The following is a 12,596-nucleotide window of genomic DNA, read 5'->3' on the forward strand; positions in this document are numbered from 1 at the left end:
CTTTTCTTCCCTTCTTCCCCGTCTTTGACGGACTATTGTTCCCCAGCTTGAGCGCAGCGCCTTAGACCGCTCGGCCATCCTGACACCCTTGCCTGGCTAGAAATGGCCTGTTCGAGCCACACCTGAAACCGGGGACCTAGAAGCTACTTTATCTCTGTTCGGGCCCCCTCTAGCCCACGGGCCTCGTTGGCGCAGTTAGGCAGCGCGTCAGTCTCATAATATGAAGTTCGTGAGTTCGAGCCTCACACGGGGCAGGGTGGTGCTTTTTTCTGATAACTGAGAGAGCTTAGACCAGGGGTATCAAACTAAATTCCTTTAGGGCCCGAGCCCTGTAGAGTGTTGTTCCAACCCTTCTCAAACACACAAGGCGTGTAGTTTTCAAATGAGCCTGAAGGGCATGATTGGTTGGATCAGGTGTGTTCAATCAGGCTTGAATCTAAACTCTGCAGGGGACTGAGTTTGACACCCGTGGCTCAGAAAGACAGAGTGAGGTTCTCTGTCCCCTTTCGTGTGGGTTTCCCTGTGTCTCCTGGGGGCAAAAGGCCACAGCTCCTCTTCAGGGCAGGTGAAATGATGCTTTGTGGAAAACTGTGAGGTTCCAGGTAAATTCCCTGAATCTCATCCAGCGACATTGCGTGTAGGCCCGTGCAATCCTTTTATTTACAATGAAGTCAAAATTCTGCATTCATGCTGGCTAATGCTACACGAAGGCAGTAATAGCATCCCTCTCATATTCATGTAACACGTGGCCACGTCCTCCTGAGGTTTTGTGAAGTTTCAAAGGCCATATTGCTGCACTGGCCCGGTCCTGAAGATTTGCCTTGTACAACGTTCGGAAGATTAGACCCTTCCGATCAGAGCAGGCCACACAACTCCTTGTCCAAGCTCTCTGTTTTCTCCAGACCGGACTACTGTTACGCTCCCTTGGCGGGTCTTCCGGCACGTACTATCAAGCCTCTGCAACTGATCCAGGATGCAGCAGCGAGAGTGGTCTTCAACGAGCCAAAGAAAGCCCACGTCACACCTCTCTTCATAATTTTGCACTGGCTACCAATAGCTGTTCGCATCAGATTCAAGGTACTGATGTTTGCCTACAAGATAACCACTGGCTCTGCAGCAACATACCTAAAGTCGCTGGTTCAGACCTATGCTGGTGGATCTGCTTGCCTATCTCAATTTGAGCAGCGGAGGCTTTAACCATTTTCAAAAAGTGTCTAAAAACTCATCCTTGCCTTCAACACCTGCCCAATTAATACTAGCATCTGCCTAATGCGTTGTTTTGTCAAAGTTAACGCCCTGCTGGCCCAACATGGCAGAAGACTGAAGTCTCTGTCTGCAGCCAAAGGATAGGTCTGTCAGAAGTGGGATTCGAACCCACGCCTCCAGGGGAGACTGCGACCTGAACGCAGCGCCTTAGACCGCTCGGCCATCCTGACACCCTTGCCTGGCTAGAGATGGCCTGTTCGAGCCACACCTGAAACCGGGGACCTAGAAGCTACTTTATCTCTGTTCGGGCCCCCTCTAGCCCACGGGCCTCGTTGGCGCAGTTAGGCAGCGCGTCAGTCTCATAATCTGAAGGTCGTGAGTTCGAGCCTCACACGGGGCAGGGTGGTGCTTTTTTCTGATAACTGAGAGAGCTTAGACCAGGGGTATCAAACTAAATTCCTTTAGGGCCCGAGCCCTGTAGAGTGTTGTTCCAACCCTTCTCAAACACACAAGGCGTGTAGTTTTCAAATGAGCCTGAAGGGCATGATTGGTTGGATCAGGTGTGTTCAATCAGGCTTGAATCTAAACTCTGCAGGGGACTGAGTTTGACACCCGTGGCTCAGAAAGACAGAGTGAGGTTCTCTGTCCCCTTTCGTGTGGGTTTCCCTGTGTCTCCTGGGGGCAAAAGGCCACAGCTCCTCTTCAGGGCAGGTGAAATGATGCTTTGTGGAAAACTGTGAGGTTCCAGGTAAATTCCCTGAATCTCATCCAGCGACATTGTGTGTAGGCCCGTGCAATCCTTTTATTTACAATGAAGTCAAAATTCTGCATTCATGCTGGCTAATGCTACACGAAGGCAGTAATAGCATCCCTCTCATATTCATGTAACACGTGGCCACGTCCTCCTGAGGTTTTGTGAAGTTTCAAAGGCCATATTGCTGCACTGGCCCGGTCCTGAAGATTTGCCTTGTACAACGTTCGGAAGATTAGACCCTTCCGATCAGAGCAGGCCACACAACTCCTTGTCCAAGCTCTCTGTTTTCTCCAGACCGGACTACTGTTACGCTCCCTTGGCGGGTCTTCCGGCACGTACTATCAAGCCTCTGCAACTGATCCAGGATGCAGCAGCGAGAGTGGTCTTCAACAAGCCAAAGAAAGCCCACGTCACACCTCTCTTCATAATTTTGCACTGGCTACCAATAGCTGTTCGCATCAGATTCAAGGTACTGATGTTTGCCTACAAGATAACCACTGGCTCTGCAGCAACATACCTAAAGTCGCTGGTTCAGACCTATGCTGGTGGATCTGCTTGCCTATCTCAATTCGAGCAGCGGAGGCTTTAACCATTTTCAAAAAGTGTCTAAAAACTCATCCTTGCCTTCAACGCCTGCCCAATTAATACTAGCATCTGCCTAATGCGTTGTTTTGTCAAAGTTAACGCCCTGCTGGCCCAACATGGCAGAAGACTGAAGTCTCTGTCTGCAGCCAAAGGATAGGTCTGTCAGAAGTGGGATTCGAACCCACGCCTCCAGGGGAGACTGCGACCTGAACGCAGCGCCTTAGACCGCTCGGCCATCCTGACACCCTTGCCTGGCTAGAGATGGCCTGTTCGAGCCACACCTGAAACCGGGGACCTAGAAGCTACTTTATCTCTGTTCAGGCCCCCTCTAGCCCACGGGCCTCGTTGGCGCAGTTAGGCAGCGCGTCAGTCTCATAATCTGAAGGTCGTGAGTTCGAGCCTCACACGGGGCAGGGTGGTGCTTTCTTCTGATAACTGAGAGAGCTTAGACCAGGGGTATCAAACTAAATTCCTTTAGGGCCCGAGCCCTGTAGAGTGTTGTTCCAACCCTTCTCAAACACACAAGGCGTGTAGTTTTCAAATGAGCCTGAAGGGCATGATTGGTTGGATCAGGTGTGTTCAATCAGGCTTGAATCTAAACTCTGCAGGGGACTGAGTTTGACACCCGTGGCTCAGAAAGACAGAGTGAGGTTCTCTGTCCCCTTTCGTGTGGGTTTCCCTGTGTCTCCTGGGGGCAAAAGGCCACAGCTCCTCTTCAGGGCAGGTGAAATGATGCTTTGTGGAAAACTGTGAGGTTCCAGGTAAATTCCCTGAATCTCATCCAGCGACATTGCGTGTAGGCCCGTGCAATCCTTTTATTTACAATGAAGTCAAAATTCTGCATTCATGCTGGCTAATGCTACACGAAGGCAGTAATAGCATCCCTCTCATATTCATGTAACACGTGGCCACGTCCTCCTGAGGTTTTGTGAAGTTTCAAAGGCCATATTGCTGCACTGGCCCGGTCCTGAAGATTTGCCTTGTACAACGTTCGGAAGATTAGACCCTTCCGATCAGAGCAGGCCACACAACTCCTTGTCCAAGCTCTCTGTTTTCTCCAGACCGGACTACTGTTACGCTCCCTTGGCGGGTCTTCCGGCACGTACTATCAAGCCTCTGCAACTGATCCAGGATGCAGCAGCGAGAGTGGTCTTCAACGAGCCAAAGAAAGCCCACGTCACACCTCTCTTCATAATTTTGCACTGGCTACCAATAGCTGTTCGCATCAGATTCAAGGTACTGATGTTTGCCTACAAGATAACCACTGGCTCTGCAGCAACATACCTAAAGTCGCTGGTTCAGACCTATGCTGGTGGATCTGCTTGCCTATCTCAATTCGAGCAGCGGAGGCTTTAACCATTTTCAAAAAGTGTCTAAAAACTCATCCTTGCCTTCAACGCCTGCCCAATCAATACTAGCATCTGCCTAATGCGTTGTTTTGTCAAAGTTAACGCCCTGCTGGCCCAACATGGCAGAAGACTGAAGTCTCTGTCTGCAGCCAAAGGATAGGTCTGTCAGAAGTGGGATTCGAACCCACACCTCCAGGGGAGACTGCGACCTGAACGCTAGCTGACGAAGGATAGTCCGACATAATTTCAGAAATGTTGAGCAATGTCGAACTGCGCAGCCAATCGCATCGAAGCGCTATGACATTTGGACCAATCGCGTCGAAGCGCCTTAACATTTCCAGCCAATCAAAAAGCGCAATTTATAACATTATCTTGACATTCGTGACATTTGACCAATCAAAGAGCAGGGGGATTTCGACGGCACGTTTCCGCTTCTCACCGCTAGGTGGAGGGGTCAGCGCTTCTAGTCAGGTGTCAATCAAGTTGCCGAACCGTGCCGAAGGTGTACGAAAGAATGACATCATCCCCAGGGGGCGTGTCAGAGGTAAAAAAGGTTAATTACTCAAGTTCGTGACCTATGACAAGGGTCATTGTCGCGTAGTTCGACATAAAAAGTGGTACGAGATTTATCAATTGGTGAGTGTTTGTTACCTTTGCATTATAGATGTATAAAAAGAAAAAATAATCGTAATCGAACATTATTAGTATCTTGGTTTAGTGTATTTGCATAAGAGAACAACACATCAGGCTTCAAAACAAACATTTACCTGGTCCCATTCATTTGAACGATGTAATGTGATGGTTGTGTTATGTTATGGCTTTCAACAGTGCAAACCAGAGTGTGTAATAATTGTTTATAGACATTTATGTAATGTTGCAGGTATTTTAAGAAATGTTCCTGTCTTGTATCTTTCTCCTCTAAATAGAGATACCAGTTGTAACATTATATATAAGATAAATGTGACTTGTGTCCTAGAAATGAATGAATGAATGAATAAATATATGAATTTAATGAAGTATTTTATGCTCTCTTAAGGGACTCACTTGTATTGTGCATTATATTTGTTATAATGCTTACAGATAGAGAAATGTCAGATGCTGTCTCGTGGCCAAACAACCTTGATTGGAGGTGTGATGAAATGCATGTTTTTTATTAGTGTCATTAGTATATTTACTGAAAAGGTTTCTTTCTGAATGATGTATTAAGGGTTTTTTTTTTTTTGTCGTCTTAAGCCTCTACTGGACCAGCACAAAGGGTGGTGGAAGAACCTCATGCTGCTGAAACAGCAAAGAAGGCCATGGAGCAGAGTCAGCCTGACCCCCAGCCTCATCCCATGCCCCTGCCCCGGCCCCAGCCTACTGCACCTGTGGAAGCAAGAGTTGCAACACAATTTTCAATGGTAAGAATTACTATTTAACTTTTTTAATAATACCACTTAAGAATGTGCTCAATTAAAATTCAAGAAAGTTCAGAACATAAGATGAAGAAAAAAAGAAAAAGCAAGAATGCTATGAGATGCTGGCTGAGACCTACCAATTGTCACCCCTCTTGTACAGTGGGGGCACCTGTTGTCTGCTGAATGGTCAGTTTGAATATCTCAGATTTGGTTTAAGTCACATGGTCAAGGATAAATGTAGAATGTAACCTGTCTGCTTTCTCTCTTGAGACTAGACTCATGTCCCTCATGGCATCTCTCTCAATACTTCTCATGTGTTAAAGCTACATTATCTTTCTTTCTCAATCTCAGGTAACATACCACATAGACGCTGGCTATTATTAACTGTACACATATTAACAATTATTCCATCATGCAAATACTTTGTAGTAATTTCAGGAGTCAATACTGCTAATAAATATGGATGACACTTCTATTCAGAAAGAAATGTTTTTAAAAACCTGCATTTACTTAAAATAGTAATATTAATATAAATCGTAATTCTTGCTATTATAACACATTCTGTCTTCTCACATTTTTGATTTACCAAACCAAGATTTACTGGCTCTCACATTGCTGCAGCAAAGCCAAATCTCAGTTTGGTCAGGAGACCTTCTCAGGTTGAAGACCAACCCAGCGCAGCAGTGTCTTGTGCCTCTATACCAAGCAGTACTGTCTCTGTAAGTAATGGCATAATCTATAAACTATTCTATGAAGACACTTTTCACGTTCCATTCTGTACGAATTATTAAACTTGTTCAATTTTTTTTTAAATACCAGAAAACCATATTTTTGTCGATGTTTCAGGGTGTGCCAGTGTTCCAGGGTCTGCAAATGGTTCAGAGACTGTCAGCGGTCCATAGGATGCCACTGTTACAGCCTATTGTGCAGAGCACCAATTCTCAACCAGCTCCACAAACCATGCCCAAGAGACCCTACAAGGCAAACACTTGCAGGAAGTGTGGACAATTCAAAACCAGTGCAACGGGACATAGCCAGTACAGGGGCAAGGTGTATATACTGTCCACAGACTGAGAACATTACAAAAGAAAAGTGGTTAGAGTAAATGCGGAGAACCTTCTCCCAAATAATGTATACACTGTATATTTTTATTTATTGTTGTGTGTATATAGTTGTTTAAATATAGTTCACTATTGTTAATATTTGTGTCTAACTTTATTTTATTTAACTTGATTTTTTAATCCTATTTAACTTTTACTTTTACCTTTTTAATTTATTGTTTGAAAACTTCATTTAATATTCATTACTGTTCTGTTAGCATAATTGTAAAATAAATAAAAAAAGCAAATTGAGAAATGTGTTTTGATTTCTACATTTATTTTCCTTTTATTTCCTTTTAATTTTTTTTTTTTTTTTGAAAACTTATATGAATTTAATTTGTTTAATATTCATTACTGTTATGTTGGCATAATTGTAAAAAAAAAAGAGAATGATTGCTTTTTTATTTGTACTTTAGTAAACATTTCATCAGTACACTGCAACAATAGAACGTATTCCTATAAAAAGATAATTTGCACTTTGTCATTTGTCACAGACATTTTTAAGCATAATAATGACTATTTTTGCATCCTGTTTTAATTAAAAATGACAGATTTAAAGGTGTCTTGAATGAATGTAACCTTAAAAAAAAATCTGATTTAATATCAATAAAATCACAACTAATAACATGCTTAAAATAAATATGAATACAACTACACACAATAACATGCTTAATCAGAATAAAAAATAATACAACAACTACTAAATAACTAATAATAACAAAACACATTTCCATTGGTGTATTAAAATGTATTCATTTATTTAAAGCAATTAACAATAAAACAAAAAGTTGTCTTTAGCTGGATTCGAACCCGGGTCGAGGGGAGCACCTGCAATAGAAAACAGTGTAATATAAATGCGCGAATTTACCGCAAGAAGAAACCGGAAGATGTATCACGGCGCGCATGCTAAGGAAGATCCGTCTTTGAACGTCAAATTTGACCCTTTCTTTTCTTCATTTTTTCTTTCTCTTCTTCCCCTTCTCTTTTTCTTCCTTCCCTCTTTTTTTCCCTTCTTCCCCGTCTTTGACGGACTATTGTTCCCCAGCTTCCAGCTTGAGCGCAGTGCCTTAGACCGCTCGGCCATCCTGACACCCTTTCCTGGCTAGAGATGGCCTGTTCGAGCCACACCTGAAACCGGGGACCTAGAAGCTACTTTATCTCTGTTCGGGCCCCCTCTAGCCCACGGGCCTCGTTGGCGCAGTTAGGCAGCGCGTCAGTCTCATAATCTGAAGGTCGTGAGTTCGAGCCTCACATGGGGCAGGGTGGTGCTTTTTTCTGATAACTGAGAGAGCTTAGACCAGGGGTATCAAACTAAATTCCTTTAGGGCCCGAGCCCTGTAGAGTGTTGTTCCAACCCTTCTCAAGCACACAAGGCGTGTAGTTTTCAAATGAGCCTGAAGGGCATGATTGGTTGGATCAGGTGTGTTCAATCAGGCTTGAATCTAAACTCTGCAGGGGACTGAGTTTGACACCCGTGGCTCAGAAAGACAGAGTGAGGTTCTCTGTCCCCTTTCGTGTGGGTTTCCCTGTGTCTCCTGGGGGCAAAAGGCCACAGCTCCTCTTCAGGGCAGGTGAAATGATGCTTTGTGGAAAACTGTGAGGTTCCAGGTAAATTCCCTGAATCTCATCCAGCGACATTGCGTGTAGGCCCGTGCAATCCTTTTATTTACAATGAAGTCAAAATTCTGCATTCATGCTGGCTAATGCTACACGAAGGCAGTAATAGCATCCCTCTCATATTCATGTAACACGTGGCCACGTCCTCCTGAGGTTTTGTGAAGTTTCAAAGGCCATATTGCTGCACTGGCCCGGTCCTGAAGATTTGCCTTGTACAACGTTCGGAAGATTAGACCCTTCCGATCAGAGCAGGCCACACAACTCCTTGTCCAAGCTCTCTGTTTTCTCCAGACCGGACTACTGTTACGCTCCCTTGGCGGGTCTTCCGGCACGTACTATCAAGCCTCTGCAACTGATCCAGGATGCAGCAGCGAGAGTGGTCTTCAACGAGCCAAAGAAAGCCCACGTCACACCTCTCTTCATAATTTTGCACTGGCTACCAATAGCTGTTCGCATCAGATTCAAGGTACTGATGTTTGCCTACAAGATAACCACTGGCTCTGCAGCAACATACCTAAAGTCGCTGGTTCAGACCTATGCTGGTGGATCTGCTTGCCTATCTCAATTCGAGCAGCGGAGGCTTTAACCATTTTCAAAAAGTGTCTAAAAACTCATCCTTGCCTTCAACGCCTGCCCAATTAATACTAGCATCTGCCTAATGCGTTGTTTTGTCAAAGTTAACGCCCTGCTGGCCCAACATGGCAGAAGACTGAAGTCTCTGTCTGCAGCCAAAGGATAGGTCTGTCAGAAGTGGGATTCGAACCCACGCCTCCAGGGGAGACTGCGACCTGAACGCAGCGCCTTAGACCGCTCGGCCATCCTGACACCCTTGCCTGGCTAGAGATGGCCTGTTCGAGCCACACCTGAAACCGGGGACCTAGAAGCTACTTTATCTCTGTTCGGGCCCCCTCTAGCCCACGGGCCTCGTTGGCACAGTTAGGCAGCGCGTCAGTCTCATAATCTGAAGGTCGTGAGTTCGAGCCTCACACGGGGCAGGGTGGTGCTTTCTTCTGATAACTGAGAGAGCTTAGACCAGGGGTATCAAACTAAATTCCTTTAGGGCCCGAGCCCTGTAGAGTGTTGTTCCAACCCTTCTCAAACACACAAGGCGTGTAGTTTTCAAATGAGCCTGAAGGGCATGATTGGTTGGATCAGGTGTGTTCAATCAGGCTTGAATCTAAACTCTGCAGGGGACTGAGTTTGACACCCGTGGCTCAGAAAGACAGAGTGAGGTTCTCTGTCCCCTTTCGTGTGGGTTTCCCTGTGTCTCCTGGGGGCAAAAGGCCACAGCTCCTCTTCAGGGCAGGTGAAATGATGCTTTGTGGAAAACTGTGAGGTTCCAGGTAAATTCCCTGAATCTCATCCAGCGACATTGCGTGTAGGCCCGTGCAATCCTTTTATTTACAATGAAGTCAAAATTCTGCATTCATGCTGGCTAATGCTACACGAAGGCAGTAATAGCATCCCTCTCATATTCATGTAACACGTGGCCACGTCCTCCTGAGGTTTTGTGAAGTTTCAAAGGCCATATTGCTGCACTGGCCCGGTCCTGAAGATTTGCCTTGTACAACGTTCGGAAGATTAGACCCTTCCGATCAGAGCAGGCCACACAACTCCTTGTCCAAGCTCTCTGTTTTCTCCAGACCGGACTACTGTTACGCTCCCTTGGCGGGTCTTCCGGCACGTACTATCAAGCCTCTGCAACTGATCCAGGATGCAGCAGCGAGAGTGGTCTTCAACGAGCCAAAGAAAGCCCACGTCACACCTCTCTTCATAATTTTGCACTGGCTACCAATAGCTGTTTGCATCAGATTCAAGGTACTGATGTTTGCCTACAAGATAACCACTGGCTCTGCAGCAACATACCTAAAGTCGCTGGTTCAGACCTATGCTGGTGGATCTGCTTGCCTATCTCAATTCGAGCAGCGGAGGCTTTAACCATTTTCAAAAAGTGTCTAAAAACTCATCCTTGCCTTCAACGCCTGCCCAATGAATACTAGCATCTGCCTAATGCGTTGTTTTGTCAAAGTTAACGCCCTGCTGGCCCAACATGGCAGAAGACTGAAGTCTCTGTCTGCAGCCAAAGGATAGGTCTGTCAGAAGTGGGATTCGAACCCACGCCTCCAGGGGAGACTGCGACCTGAGCGCTAGCTGACGAAGGATAGTCCGACATAATTTCAGAAATGTTGAGCAATGTCGAACTGCGCAGCCAATCGCATCGAAGCGCTATGACATTTGGACCAATCGCGTCGAAGCGCCTTAACATTTCCAGCCAATCAAAAAGCGCAATTTATAACATTATCTTGACATTCGTGACATTTGACCAATCAGAGAGCAGGGGGATTTCGACGGCACGTTTCCGCGTCTCACCGCAAGGTGGAGGGGTCAGCGCTTCTAGTCAGGTGTCAATCAAGTTGCCGAACCGTGCCGAAGGTGTACGAAAGAATGACATCATCCTCAGGGGGCGTGTCAGAGGTAAAAAAGGTTAATTACTCAAGTTTGTGACCTATGACAAGGGTCATTGTCGCGTAGTTCGACATAAAAAGTGGTACGAGATTTATCAATGGGTGAGTGTTTGTTACCTTTGCATTATAGATGTATAAAAATAAAAAATAATCGTAATCGAACATTATTAGTATCTTGGTTTAGTGTATTTGCATAAGAGAACAACACATCAGGCTTCAGAACAAACATTTACCTGGTCCCATTCATTTGAACGATGTAATGTGATGGTTGTGTTATGTTATGGCTTTCAACAGTGCAAACCAGAGTGTGTAATAATTGTTTATAGACATTTATGTAATGTTGCAGGTATTTTAAGAAATGTTCCTGTCTTATATCTTTCTCCTCTAAATAGAGATACCAGTTGTAACATTATATATAAGATAAATGTGACTTGTGTCCTAGAAATGAATGAATGAATGAATAAATATATGAATTTAATGAAGTATTTTATGCTCTCTTAAGGGACTCACTTGTATTATGCATTATATTTGTTATAATGCTTACAGATAGAGAAATGTCAGATGCTGTCTCGTGGCCAAACAACCTTGCTTGGAGGTGTGCTGAAATGCATGTTTTTTATTAGTATCATTAGTATATTTACTGAAAAGGTTTCTTTCTGAATTATGTATTAAGGGTTTTTTTTTTTGTCGTCTTAAGCCTCTACTGGACCAGCACAAAGGGTGGTGGAAGAACCTCATGCTGCTGAAACAGCAAACAAGGCCATGGAGCAGAGTCAGCCTGACCCCCAGCCTCATCCCATGCCCCTGCCCCAGCCCCAGCCTACTGCACCTGTGGAAGCAAGAGTTGCAACACAATTTTCAATGGTAAGAATTACTATTTAACTTTTTTAATAATACCACTTAAGAATGTGCTCAATTAAAATTCAAGAAAGTTCAGAACGTAAGATGAAGAAAAAAAGAAAAAGCAAGAATGCTATGAGATGCTGGCTGAGACCTACTAATTGTCACCCCTCTTGTACAGTGGGGGCATCTGTTGTCTGCTGAATGGTCAGTTTGAATATCTCAGATTTGGTTTAAGTCACATGGTCAAGGATAAATGTAGAATGTAACCTGTCTGCTTTCTCTCTTGAGACTAGACTCATGTCCCTCATGGCATCTCTCTCAATACTTCTCATGTGTTAAAGCTACATTATCTTTCTTTCTCAGTCTCAGGTAACATACCACATAGACGCTGGCTATTATTAACTGTACACATATTAACAATTATTCCATCATGCAAATACTTTGTAGTAATTTCAGGAGGCAATACTGCTAATAAATATGGATGACACTTCTATTCAGAAAGAAATGTTTTTAAAAACCTGCATTTACTTAAAATAGTAATATTAATATAAATCGTAATTCTTGCTATTATAACACATTCTGTCTTCTCACATTTTTGATTTACCAAACCAAGATTTACTGGCTCTCACATTGCTGCAGCAAAGCCAAATCTTAGTGTGGTCAGGAGACCTTCTCAGGTTGAAGACCAACCCAGCGCAGCAGTGTCTTGTGCCTCTATACCAAGCAGTACTGTCTCTGTAAGTAATGGCATAATGTATAAAGTATTCTATGAAGACACTTTTCACGTTCCATTCTGTACGAATTATTAAACTTGTTCAATTTTTTTTTTAATACCAGAAAACCATATTTTTGTCGATGTTTCAGGGTGTGCCAGTGTTCCAGGGTCTGCAAATGGTTCAAAGACTGTCAGCGGTCCATAGGATGCCAGCTCCACAAACCATGCCCAAGAGACCCTACAAGGCAAACACTTGCAGGAAGTGTGGACAATTCAAAACCAGTGCAACGGGACATAGCCAGTACAGGGGCAAGGTGTATATACTGTCCACAGACTGAGAACATTACAAAAGAAAAGTGGTTAGAGTAAATGCGGAGAACCTTCTCCCAAATAATGTATACACTGTATATTTTTATTTATTGTTGTGTGTATATAGTTGTTTAAATATAGTTCACTATTGTTAATATTTGTGTCTAACATTATTTTATTTAACTTGATTTTTTAATCCTATTTAACTTTTACTTTTACCTTTTTAATTTATTGTTTGAAAACTTCATTTAATATT

The 12,596-nt window shown here is 44.0% G+C and overlaps 6 non-coding genes across 6 annotated transcripts; 3 read left to right on the plus strand and 3 right to left on the minus strand.

The window, feature by feature from the left end:
- Positions 1-1,353: 1,353 nt before the first annotated feature.
- trnal-cag (transfer RNA leucine (anticodon CAG)) lies at positions 1,354-1,436 on the minus strand. The gene has a single exon. It is a non-coding gene; the product is annotated as a tRNA-Leu (tRNA).
- A 96-nt stretch (positions 1,437-1,532) lies between these two features.
- Positions 1,533-1,606, plus strand: trnam-cau (transfer RNA methionine (anticodon CAU)). Its single transcript has one exon. It is a non-coding gene; the product is annotated as a tRNA-Met (tRNA).
- Positions 1,607-2,705: 1,099 nt separating this feature from the next.
- On the minus strand, positions 2,706-2,788 carry trnal-cag (transfer RNA leucine (anticodon CAG)). Its single transcript has one exon. It is a non-coding gene; the product is annotated as a tRNA-Leu (tRNA).
- A 96-nt stretch (positions 2,789-2,884) lies between these two features.
- On the plus strand, positions 2,885-2,958 carry trnam-cau (transfer RNA methionine (anticodon CAU)). Its single transcript has one exon. It is a non-coding gene; the product is annotated as a tRNA-Met (tRNA).
- A 4,619-nt stretch (positions 2,959-7,577) lies between these two features.
- On the plus strand, positions 7,578-7,651 carry trnam-cau (transfer RNA methionine (anticodon CAU)). The gene has a single exon. It is a non-coding gene; the product is annotated as a tRNA-Met (tRNA).
- Positions 7,652-8,750: 1,099 nt separating this feature from the next.
- Positions 8,751-8,833, minus strand: trnal-cag (transfer RNA leucine (anticodon CAG)). The gene has a single exon. It is a non-coding gene; the product is annotated as a tRNA-Leu (tRNA).
- Between the last annotated feature and the right edge of the window lie 3,763 nt (positions 8,834-12,596).

The sequence above is a fragment of the Carassius gibelio genome, chromosome A4 (genome assembly GCF_023724105.1).
Source record: "Carassius gibelio isolate Cgi1373 ecotype wild population from Czech Republic chromosome A4, carGib1.2-hapl.c, whole genome shotgun sequence".
NCBI lineage: Eukaryota > Metazoa > Chordata > Actinopteri > Cypriniformes > Cyprinidae > Carassius > Carassius gibelio.